The 12764-nt window shown below is 41.8% G+C and overlaps 1 protein-coding gene across 7 annotated transcripts in view; it reads right to left on the reverse strand.

Annotated features, from left to right (window-relative positions):
* LOC132402641 (histone H2B 1/2-like) overlaps positions 1 to 12764 on the reverse strand; it is a 164152-nt gene that overhangs the window by 150071 nt on the left and 1317 nt on the right. For 2 of the 7 annotated variants that reach the window (XR_009515024.1, XR_009515026.1), the window contains exon 2: positions 1568 to 12358. The exons of the other annotated variants lie outside the window; for them this stretch is intronic. The gene's annotated coding sequence lies outside the window, so the exon portion shown is untranslated. Of the gene's footprint in view, positions 1 to 1567; positions 12359 to 12764 lie in introns of those variants that run through there. 7 annotated transcript variants of the gene reach the window in all.

Genomic DNA, 12764 nt, shown 5'->3' on the forward strand with positions numbered 1-12764 from the left:
TCCCCCTAGATTTTACCTTTCCTTATCATTGTATACCCATATACCACAAAGTCTAAAATTGATTTCAACCAAGTTTCCTGAAAACACACTACATCTGGTTTTACAACCATTTCTTTAATAAAGTGCTTGAATTCCTGGCATTTGGCCAGGAAGCTCCTTGCATTCCATTGCAAAAGAATCACCATAATGAGTATTAACCAACCCATGACACTTCCTGGCTTGACTGATTAGTGAGGTTCTCCCTCACTCCTTCCCATGTCAGTCTTAATAACCCTAAATGGTTTACTGCTGCTTTGACCAGCAGCTGAATTTTGTCACTTTTTGACTTTACCTCAGCTGTACTATTAATCACTCCTACAATGAATGTTACTAGAGCCTTTTTGTCTACGTAAATCCTGTCATTTGTTCTATGCTGCATCTCTCGCATCCCTTTTGCTCCCTGTGCATTAGGAGCATTATTCTGTTCTCTTGACATTCTTACAGCTTCTGCATAAGTGATCTTTCTTTTCACTCTTATTTCTTGAATTTTATTCTCCCATCTCATAACCTCACACCCACTATAATATACCACATTATGAGCTCCTCCACAATTACAGCATTTTGGTTGCACTCCTGTTCCACACTTTCCATACTCATGATCACCCCCACATCAAGCACATCTCCTCTGCCTTTTACAGTTTTTAGATATGTATAGATAAACCTTTAACAATTATAGCACCTCAATGGCTTTGGCACATATACCCTTACTGGGTAACTCATGAAACCCAGGAACACTTTCCTTGGCACTCCTTTTTTCTTCAAATTCAATCAATACTGATTCACCTTCCTTTTTCACTCCCTCCTTTGTTGCTTCAGTCTTTCAACATTCATTACTTTTCCTCCTTTGATATTCCTCTTCAACTCCTCCATGTTGATACTCATTGGTACATCCATGATCACTCCTTTACAACCACCATTTCGTGCTCCCACCCTCCCTGTATATTCCACCTTGCATTTTTCTATCTCTTTTAGCTTGAGTGCTTTCTCAAGTTGTTCCTCATTCGCACATCTTACCAATAGGTTGCCATCATTAAGGACTTTTGTAAGTACTATTTCCCCTATCTTATTTGCCAGAGTTGCTGTTAGCACAAACGGGTTAATTTTCTTCATGTGCCCTTGAGCCTTCTCATTAAACCTAATTATGACAACACCTCCTCTCTGAACTTGTTCATCTTCCTCACTTTCAGAACTCTCTCCACTGTCATTTCTTATTCTTTTATTCCCTTTGTCTCGGTTTTCATTCATCCACCCCCTCACTATCTCCTCATTCCCTTTATTTCTCCCTTCACCATAATCCATTTCTCCCCAGCTGCCTACCTCTTATCCCAAATCCCTATCCCACTCCTTCCCCACTCTCTTTCCCTCAACCCCACCTCCCCCACCTTGTCCGCCATTACTGGACGTGCACATCCCCCTCCCAGCAATTCCCACTCCTTCCCTCAACAAGTTCCAAACCACATTCATGCATGCACCCCCGCACCCCCCCCCCCCCCCCCCCCCAAAAAAAAACATTCTCAGAACTAGCACCCAGTGATAAGTGCTAATCGGGAATCTGCTTAAATAATCACAGAACACAGAAAACCTGAGCTAGTCAAATTAAGTTTTAACAAGATTAAACAGAAAGCACCAGAGCTTAATGACTCATTAATACAATTAAGAAATACAGGTGCTCTATTCTAGAAACCTCAGCACCCAAAACTCTCTGGCTCCCTCCACAGGCCTGAAGAGCTAATTACGAGTATAATCTCAGTGGATATTCCACCATGCTATCCACAAAACATAACACTATGACACCCAGAATTATCATTTGCTGGCCAGCGTACTGCAGTAGTCCACCAACCTTCTTGAGCTACATTGTTTTGGCATTTGACTGATTCATATGCAAACCTCTTATGGCCACTATCTTACAAAAGTATGCTTTTAAATTCAATTTCAAAACAAGAGAAAATCTGCAGATGCTGGAAATCCAAGTAACACACACAAATTGCTGGAGGAACTCAGCAGGCCAGGCAGCATTTACAGAAAGGAGTGCAGTCCTGCTGAAGGGTCTCAGCCCAAAACCTCAACTGTACTCCTTTCCATGGATGCTGGCTGGCCTGCTGAGTTCCTCCAGCATTTTGTGTGTGATATAACTTCAATTTACTGTTTTCAATTTACATTCTACAATAAAACTGAAGATTGGTTCTTGTTTGAATTAATATCTGCTATATTCACACAACTCCAGAATACTTCCTAATATACCCTCCTCCTCCTCTTGGCCTCTGGACAGAAACCTATCCCTGGAAGACCAAACTTTATGGAGGATCTAATTAGGTAGGGCAGCAAAAATGCCCTTCACTTCAGATCCCCTCCCCAATTACTAACCTATCATTGACCCTATATATGTACTACCATCACTAATTGGCTATCTAAAAGTCTGTGCAGAGCTGGTAATAAAACATTTCAGAAATTTAATCACATCCTCTTTCCTCAATGGAGAACTCCCTGTTGTTAGTCATCTTGGTGAAACACGGTGTTGTCCTCCCCAGGTCCCTCTCCCTCATGCTGTTCCTCTGCACCAGCTTGCTCCTCTTCATCACCCTGTTCCATGGAGGCTGGAGGGGCAGTGGGCCAGTGTCCCTTTTGCAGGGCCTGAGACAACGTAGCTACTGGTCTGGCCTTAATTGTCATGGGTGCACAGGGGAAGGGTGCTCACTCTTGGAGAGGGGAGTACCAAAAGGCTCTCTTCGAACCTCTCTTCCTCATCCTCACTATCTAACTAAATGTCCTCATCTCCCATCCACATGTTGGAGTCACCTCCTTGCAGCATCAGGGCTCGGACCTTAACGAGGTCTCGTCACCAGTTAGCCCCGTGGGCAGCCTTTCATTCCTACACTATTACTAGTCGGCGGCTATCCCTGTACTTTCCCGCTAGTCTGTGCTGACTAGGCAGACTCCCCGGTAGCACATTTATTTGATTTTATTTAGAGATACATCACGGGAAAGGCCCTTCCAGATCTTCAGGCCGCGCTGCCCAGCAACCCCAATTTAACCCTAGCCGAACCACAGGACAATTTACAATGACCAGTTAACCAGTACATCTTTGAACTGTGAGAGGAAACCTGCATGCAGATTGGAAGGAACATACAAACTTGCTTACAGAGGACCCTCAAAATGAACTCCGAACTCCAAAGCCCCAAATAGTAATAGGGTCACATTGACAGCTACGCTACCATGACATACAGTTAGTTTAGCATTTCCATTTCATTTCTCAAAGTATTTACCTCTTTCTCTTTCTGTAAGTTTGTCTCGCACTGCTGCTTTACTAAGGTGGGCAGCAGCCTTCTGGCTCCCCTTGCTCTCGGGGAACCCTATTTCATTATGTATGGACACAAAGTTGTGTCCCATTTTCACCCCACGGGAGTCCAACTTGTCTGACCAGTCTACTAGCATCCCATGGTCCACCAGTAGGTTGGCGAGACTCCCAAATGTCCCACACTGTTGTCGGTCTATCCTGATACTCTGCACTCCTCAATCATAGGTGGGTGGGTGGGTTAATCTGTTCAAGCTCTGAACCCTGCTCGCAGTGACAATCGTGTGAAATCAGGTTTGAGGGTTCAGTGAGTGGGGACAAAAGATACTAAATATGTTACCCATTTATTTACAGGACTGACAAATGCAAAACATTCAAGATACACTCAGTTACAAATACTTACCTAAAGTGTATTTTTGGGCCCTCTCTACTGCAGCACACTTCTAATTTCCATGGCACTATCCATGAGCTGGCTCATGATGACCCAGAGAGCAAAGCACAACAAGTGCTTTCAGCATGCTAGTTTTATACTCTACCTGTGCCATGAAGCCATCAGCTGGCATGAGTGCCAAACGGCAGCCAATGGAAGGGCTGCAATGCTCCTTAAATGGGCAAATCCTCAGCTTGCACGGGGAGGGTGAACCCTTACTGCAATAGTACCTTGCAGTGATGAAGCATGTTAGGATGCTGGCCATTTGAAGGACGTGAGTATAGATGTGCATAGTCCAGCTCTGTTCAGCGTCCTCAGAGCTTTCTTGACTGTGTAGAATGTGTTCCGCTACCATGAGAGATTGTGCATGATGTGTGCTCCCAGGAGTTTGAAACTGCTTTCAGTTTCCACTGCTGTAAACAAGGGTGTGAGTGGTGTAAGTTCTCCTGAAGTCGATAACCATCTTCTTCATCTTGTTGACATTGAGGAAGAGGTTATTTGCCTGGCACCAGGCCTCGAGCTCTTCTCCCTCTGTCGGCTGTCACATTGTTGTTGGTGATGAGCCCCACTGCTGTCGTGGTCATCGGTGAACCTGACAATGTGATTACTTGGGTGTTTAGCCATGCAGTCACGTGAGCAGACTGTACAGCAGTGGGATCAGCACACAGCCCTGGGGCACACCCATGTTGAGGATGATGGGGAGGGAGGAGAGATTATGCATCCTGACTATCTGAAGTTTGGTGGTTAGGAAGACCAAACTTAGTCTAAATAATTTGTTATTTAGACTAAGAAGTAGCAGTTTGTTCACCAAGGTCTGTGGGTTGAATACTGAAATAAAATCCAGAAACAGCATTCTGACATAAGTGTCCTTGTTTTCTAGGTGTGTCAGGGCCAAGTGCATGACAGATTGAGGAACACTGAGATACAGAGATGAAGGCAGATTAAGGAAAGATGTAAAAATAGGGTTGTTGTCATGGGGGATTTCCACTTCCTTAATATGAACTGGGACCTTCTTAGTGCAAGAGGTTTAGATAGGGCAGAATTTGTTAGGTGCATCCAGGAGGGTTTCTTAAATCAAGTCAGAAGTCCAACAATAGGAGGGGTTGTATTGGACCTACTAGACTAAACTACAGTTGCAGGGGGCAGAATAAATAGTGAAGTGGTTGCAGAGAAAGATTTTGTTAAGCCTACATACAAGGTCAGGAATCAAAGGTTGAGCATAGTGGACTAATGTTCTGAGCTGCTTATATTTCAATGCAAGGAGTATTGTAGGAAAGGTGGATGAGCTTAGGGGATGGATCAGCAAGTGGAATTGTAGCCATTAGTGAAACTTGGTGGCAGAAGGGGCCGGACTGGCACCTCATTGTTCTTGGATTCCATTGTTTTAGAAGTAAAGAGCAGGAGGAATTAAAGGGTGGCTTTACCAGTCAGGTAAAATGTTCAATCATTTACCAGTCAGGACAGACTGGAGAGCTCATCTTGTGAGGCTTTACAAGTAGAACTGAGGAATAAGAAAAATATGACCACATTATTATAGACCAACCAACAGTTAGCAGCATTTAGAGGAGCAAATTTGTAGAGAGAGTGTGAAGACTGGTGCAAAATATATAAGGTTATGATAGCAACTGATTTTAACCATCCACATATTTACTGGGTATCCTATACCGTAAAGGGGCTTGATGGGAAAGTTTGTCAGGTGTGCTCAGGAAAGTTTCCTTAACAAGTACACAAAAGTCCCAACTAGACAAGAGTGTGACATTAGATCTCCTATTAGAAAATGGCAGAAATTTGTGTAGGGTAACACTTCGTACCTAGTGATAATAATGCCATTAGTTCCAAGGTAATTATGGAAAAGGATAGGTCTGGTCCTCGGGTTGAGATTCAAAATTGGAGAAAGGTCAATTTTGATAGTATCAGTATGGATCTGGCAAATGTGGATTGGGATAGGTTGTTTTCTGGCTAAGGTGTATTTGATAAGTGGAATTTTGTACAGAGTTCCTGTCAGAATAAAAGGCAAGGAAAACAGGTTTAGGAAACCTCAGTTTTCAAAAGATATTGAGTCCCTGGTTAAGCAAAAGAAGGAGGTGAACAGCAGCTATAAGCAGGTAGGAACAAATGGAGTACTTAAGGAATATAAGAAATGTAAGAGGACACAAGAAAAAAAATCAGGAGGGCTAAAAGAAGACATGAGGTTGCTCTAGCAGACAAGATGAGGGGGCATCCTTCTGCTGATATATTAAAAGCAAAAGAACAGCAGGGACAAAATTGATCTTTGAGAAGAAGAGTGGTAATCTATGCTTGGAGCCAAAAGAGGGGGAGATCTTTAGTGGATTTTTTGCATCGTATTTACTCAGAAGATGGAGAGTGTCTATAAATGTGAAGCAATGCAGCAACGAGCGCATGGACCCTATAGAGATAACAGAGGAGGAGGTATTTGCTGTCCTGAGGCAAAATAGAGTGGATAAATCCCCGGGTCTGGCAAGATGCCCCACCCCGGATCCTATGGAAGGCAAGTGTAAAAATTACAGGGGCCCTAGCAGACATATTTCAAACATCCTTTGAAAGCCAGAGGAATGGAGAATAGCTCATGGTGTTCTGCTGTTAAAGGAAGACTCTAAAAATAAACCAAGAAATTATAGGCCAGAGAGCCTGACATCAGTGGCAGAAAAGTTGTCTGCAGCGGTTTTAAGGGTCCAGATATACAAATATTTAGATAGACAGGGATTAATTAAGGATAGTCAACATGGCTTTGAGCATTGTAAGATATGACATTTTTGGAGTTTTTTTGAGGAATATCAGGAATCTTGATGAAGGTAAGTCAATGGATATTGTCTACATGGACTTTAGCAAGGCCTTTGACAAGGTCCCGCATGGGAGGTTGGTCAAGAAGGTTCAATCATTTGCCATTCAAGATGGGGTAGTAAATTGGATTAGACATTAGCCAGAGAGCGGTAGTGGAGAGTGTCACTAATGGTGTGCTGCAGGGAACAGTGCTGGGTCCGTTGTTTGTCATCTATATCAACAATCTGGATGATAATGTGGTAAATTGGATCAGATGAAGCCAAGATTGGTAGTGTAGTGGACAGTGAGAAAGACTCTCAGAGCTTGCAGCAAGACCTGTCCCAGCTGTAAAAATGGCAGGTGGAATTTAATGCAGACAAGTGCGAGGTTTTACACTTTGAGAGGACCAGTTATGGTAGGTTTAACATGATGTGTGGTAAGACACTGGGGAGCGCACTAGAACAGAGTGATCTGGAAATATAGATCCATAATTCCTTGAAAATGGCATAGTTTGAAAATGGCTTGGTTGGCCTAATCTCAAACAATAACGAGGTGGTTGACAGGAAAGAAGTCATCTCTCTGACACAGTGGTTTCAAGAAAACAACGTCTCCCTTAATGTCGCAAAAACAAAGGAGCTGGTTGTGGATTACAGGAGGAATGGAGATGGGCTAACCCCTTTTGGCATCAACAGATCTGGGGTTGAAATAGTAAACAGCTTTAAGTTCCTTGGCATCCACATCACCGAGGACCTCACGTGGTGTGTACACACCAGCCGTGTGATAAAAAAGGCACACCAGCGTCTCTTTCACCTCAGATGGTTGAAGAAGTTTGGTATGGGCCCCCAAATCCTAAGGACTTTCTACAGGGTCACAATTGAGAGCATCCTAACTGGCTGCATCACTGCCTGGTATGGGAACTGTACCTCCCTTAATCGCAGGATTCTGCAGAGAGTGATGCGGACAGCCCGTACATCTGTAGTTGTGAACTTCCCATGATTCAGGACATTTACAAAGACAGGTGTGAATAAAGGGCCTGAAGAATCATTGGGGACCCAAGTCACCCCAACCAAAATTTATTCCAGCTGCCACCATCTGGGAAACAGTACTGCAGCATAAAAGCCAGGACCAACAGGCTCCGGGACAGCTTCTTCCACCAGGCCATCAGACTGATTAACTCACCCTGATTTGAGTGTATTTCTATGTTACATTGACTGGTCTATTTATTATAAATTACTATGACTGCACACAGCACATTCAGATGGAGATGTAACGTAAAGCTTTTTACTCCTCGTGTGTGAATGATGTAAGAAATAAAGTCAATTCAATTCAATTCAGATGTAGATGGGGTTGTAAAGGCACACTGGTCTTCGTAAATCAATGTATTGAGTACAGGAGTTGGGATTTTATGTTGAAACTGTTAAGACGATAGTGAGGCCTAATTTGGAGTGCTGTGTCCAATTTTGGTCACCTACCTATGGGAAAGATGTAAATAAGATTGAAACGGTGCAGAGAAAATTTACAAGGATGTTGCTGGGACTTGAGGACCTGAGTTATATGGAAAGGTTAAGTAGGTTAGGACTTTATTCCCTAGAATATGGAAAATTGAGAGGAGATTTGATAGAGGTATACAAAATTAGGAAGAGTATAGATAGGGAAATGCAAGCAGGCTTTTTCCATTGAGATTGAATGAGACTATAACTAGAGGTCATTGGTGAAAGGTGAATTGTTTAACGTTGATGGGACTAGTCAGATTAATAGTCAGGCACAGACTAGAAAGGCTGAAGGGCCTGCTTTTGTGCTGTAGTCTTCTATGACTCTACGACTATGTTGAATCTGATGATGTAGATTGAGAACGAGGATTGCAAAGTTTTGTATGAGCTCCAGCTATGGAGAAGTGTAATTGGTAACAGATAGAAACAGGCAGTTTTAGATAGGAATCAGTTAAGGGGTTGGAAGCGTTCATCAAGATCAGGCTCAGTTCCAAGGTTGTGAATGATCAGAACTGGGTCAGACAAAGCGATTAACTTATTGGTCAGGCAAGAAGTTTATGACCGTTTACTGAGAATAATGGCTCATAGCTCTTGAATATTTAAACTGGAGAAAACTCTACACATTCTACACATCACCTTTTTGCTGTCTCTTTTGTATCATATATTTACAGAATTATTCATACAGAACTTTTGTGTACCTTTTAAAGATGAAAATCCAGACAGTAACTTAATGTTCATTTACTATGCTGTCATACTGCATAGATATTCTCATTGACAGTCTTGATAGAATAATATATAATATTTAAAATTTTTGTACAAAAATACTCCAGCTGCATAAATTAAAATGTTTTTGTTAAATATCTTAAAGCTGTTGACTCATTGTTTCAGGAACTGCTTCTTCTCTTCTGCCATCATATATATGAAAGGTGCATGAACCCATGAACTTAGCTATTCCTCATTTGCATTATTTTTTAAAAGTTCAAAGTACATTTATTATAAAAGTGTGTATACACTTTTATCCATCTCCTCACAGGCAGCTACAAAACAAAGAAACCCAAAAGAACCCATAAAAAAGACCAACAAACATCCAATATGCAGACAGGGGAAAAGAAATCGTGCAAACAATAAAAGTAAGTAAATATCATTTGGAATGAAAGTGAATCCACAGACATGAAGCCCAGAGCAGCTGGAAACCACGACCTCAGCCTCAGTTCACTGCAGAACGGTGCAAAAGTCGCAGCGCCCACAGACACAACAGCCGCCGTGTACCCTCAGTGCAGCTTTTTGTAACTTATAGTAATTTGTTATGCCTGCACTGTACTGCTGCCACAAAAAAGTGTCATGGCTAATATCAGTGCCAATAAATCAGATTCTATTTCAAAATATAAAGATTACTTCAAACCATGATTTGAGACTTTTTTGTTTTACAGTAGATGTGGCATTAGCTGGTATTGGGACAGAATTATGAAGTAGAATGGGAGGAGTAAAGTGAATTATTGATCAATAAAATGCACTGTTAACACCTCAGTAACCCTGCCTTTGAGGTTTTGGTTACAGCTTGTCAAGCTACCAAACTGTTCCAGGATCTTGGGATCTTTATTTTGTACTTACACAGTAATCTCCTTATTAATCACAAAAATTGAGTTCATCAAAATAATTATTAATATCATTACTACACTGGACTGTCTCAAATTATATTGAATGCATTTTAGTATCAAGTCAAATTGTGAAGATGAATCACCTGAAAAATTGCCAAAGAAAACTATCCAACGTAATCTAATGGGTGCCATAGAGTTTAGTACAATGATATTGCAGCTTGGGACATTCCAGAGATTGGAGTTCAATTCCAGCACTGTCTGTACACCCTCATCACGGAATGCTTGGGTTTTCCCCAGATGCTCCGGTTTCCTCCCTCAGGCCAAAGGCATACCAGGTAGGTTAATTGATCATTGTAAACTGTCTCGTGATTAGGTTAGAGTTCATCAGGTTTGTCGGGGGGTCGCTGGGGCAGTGTGACTCACAGTGCCGAAGGCCCTACTCAGCACTGTTTTGCTAAATAAATAAATAGTCTTAATTCATATGTAATGGGATAAGCAGATAATTTAGGGAAAAAGGAGAAGTCATCTGCACTGGTCTGCTTATAGATATTGACCTCTTACTGACTGGAAAACCAGATACCAATTGTTAAATCAAATACTGAAGTTAATGGTCTCTCATCTCCTCAGGGCTGCCTTACTCTGTGATGCCCACGTTCTCCACTGCTGTAAAGACGATAGATCCAGTCAACGGAACTAAATTGCTACTCTTAGGCCACAACTATGGCTGGATGAGGCCTGTAGAGATTGAATTTGAACCAGGCAAGCAAACTAATTGTCAATACAGGTCAAGATATGTTTGACTCAGGTAGATAGGTAAAATGGCGGGAGTAAACAGAGCACATGATATAATACAGGCATAAGAAAATCTGCAGATGCTGGAAATCCAAGCAACACACATAAAATGCTAGAGGAGCTCAGCAGGCCAGGCAGCATCTATGGAAAAGAGTATAGTCTATGTTTCAAGCCAAGACCCTTCATCAGGACTGGAGAAGGTAAGATGAGGAGTCAGAGCTAGAAAGCAGGAGGAGGATGCTGCCATTTTGGGTTGATATATTACAGGCCTCTAATCTCATGTTTATACCATTCTGCTTTCCATTATACCATAATTTATAGTCATTGTTAAGTAATTAAAAACTCAGCAAGTTTGGAAGCAGAATTATGAAGAACTGGTGGTAAAGTTTGTAAGCTTATCCATACAGCACAGTGGGAGGGGGGGGGGGGGGGGGAGCAGCACAACTGATGCACCATTGCACCATCTGTGGCAGGATGTCATTATTACAGCATGACAAGCAGCATCAACAACAAATATTATTTATCAAATCCTTTAACTTACTAAATGCATATTGAACAATGTTTCATATTAAGTCACATTGAGATGGGTGAACAAAAGTTAGGTGAAAAAGTGGAGAGAGAAGTACAGGGAGTTAGGGATGGATAAAACAGAGAACTAGGGCAAAATTATCACAAAGCAACCCGATTCCCCTAACTGGACCTGAGCCATTGGGACCGTCAAGTCATTGGGGTTTATTGATGGTGAGAAATTTATTGGAAATGTGAGCAGTCATGAGGACACAAAGATGCTTCAAAGAGATACAGACTAGGTAACAGCACAGGAGCTTCTTCCCCTCCGCCACCAGACTTCTGAATGGAAAATTAACCTTTCTACACTACTTCAATATTTTCTTCTGTTTTCTTTTTGTACTATTTATGCAATTAATTTTTTTAAATTAATATGTATTGCAATGTACTGCTGCCCAAAACAAAAAAAAATCATGAATACTGTATGTCAGTGAAATTAAACTAATTCTAAGATGGAGTAAAATGTGGAAATATGTGATGTTATTCACATTGGGACAGAAAACAGAAACGTAGAGCATTTTCGAGTAGTGGGACATCTGGATATCATTGAACAAAAATATTTTATTGCAAAGGATTTGAGTAAAAGAGTAAAGACATTTTACTGTAATTGTATTGGACCTTGGTATGGCCATGGAGACACATGAGACTGCAGATGCTGGAATCTGGAGCACCAATCTACTAATGGAATTGAGTGAGTTAAGGAGCACCTGCAAGAGGAAATTAACTGTTGCAATTTCAGCTTGATACCCTGCATCAGAACCACAATGCTTGTTAACTGCACCCTGAATACATTGTGTACACTACCTAAGGAAAGTTGTACTAGTAATACCGGGAGTATGAGATTAGTCTGAGGGAGAAAAGGGATGGTATTTATCCTAAGAAGTTTAAGATGGCACTACTGAAGACTAGCATCATCTTACTGATAGTTCGAAAGGCAAGAAATTCAACTGAAAACATCATTAATCACACTTTTTCTAAAGTAAATTGTGGTAGACTATCACTGCAAACAATGAAGGAGTAAGCAAAGGCAAAGCCAATTTGAGGAATAAGCCGTTCTGGTGCATTGCAAAATCGACGCAGATAGAGTTGGAGTGAGCGATTCAGAGAGCAGCTTCAATGCCCATCCAACTAACCCACGTGTGAGGTTGGATCGCTCTAAGCACTTGAGTTGATTTGTACAAGTCGAGAACAGCTTTGGGCTGGGCAGCGAGATCGTATGGTGGATGGTCATATGAGCAGCTGGTACATATCATAAGTCTTGGTTATGAGGCTACTGACGTCAGGTAGACAATCTCTGAAGCGTATTGATAATGGCTGGGGTCACCTGTCTCGTAAAAATACTGCCCAGAGGAGGCAATGACAAACCAATCTGTAGAAAAAATTGTCAAGATTATGATCACCCACGTCATACAACACGGAACGTAACGATGATGACAATGAGAACTATATTTCTTTAAGTTTAGAAGAACGAAAGGTGTTTGGAACACACAGACAACTCTAAGGGGAGGTGCTTGGAAGGTGTTGCCCCACATTGAGGAGTTTAAACCACGGGGAATTATAAACTCGTAAGGATAGGCCATTTAAAAGACTGAAATGAGGAGATATTTCCTCACTCAATGGCGGTGCCTCAAGATGGTGGCATCTATGATTACAGACCTTCACCATCTGGGACTTGCCCTCTTCTCATTACTATCATTAGGGAGGGGGTCCAGGACCCTGAAGACTCATAAGACATTGGAGCAGAATTAGGCTATCTAGCCCATCGTGACTCAATA

The sequence above is a fragment of the Hypanus sabinus genome, chromosome 12 (assembly GCF_030144855.1).
Source record: "Hypanus sabinus isolate sHypSab1 chromosome 12, sHypSab1.hap1, whole genome shotgun sequence".
Classification (NCBI taxonomy): Eukaryota; Metazoa; Chordata; class Chondrichthyes; order Myliobatiformes; family Dasyatidae; genus Hypanus; species Hypanus sabinus.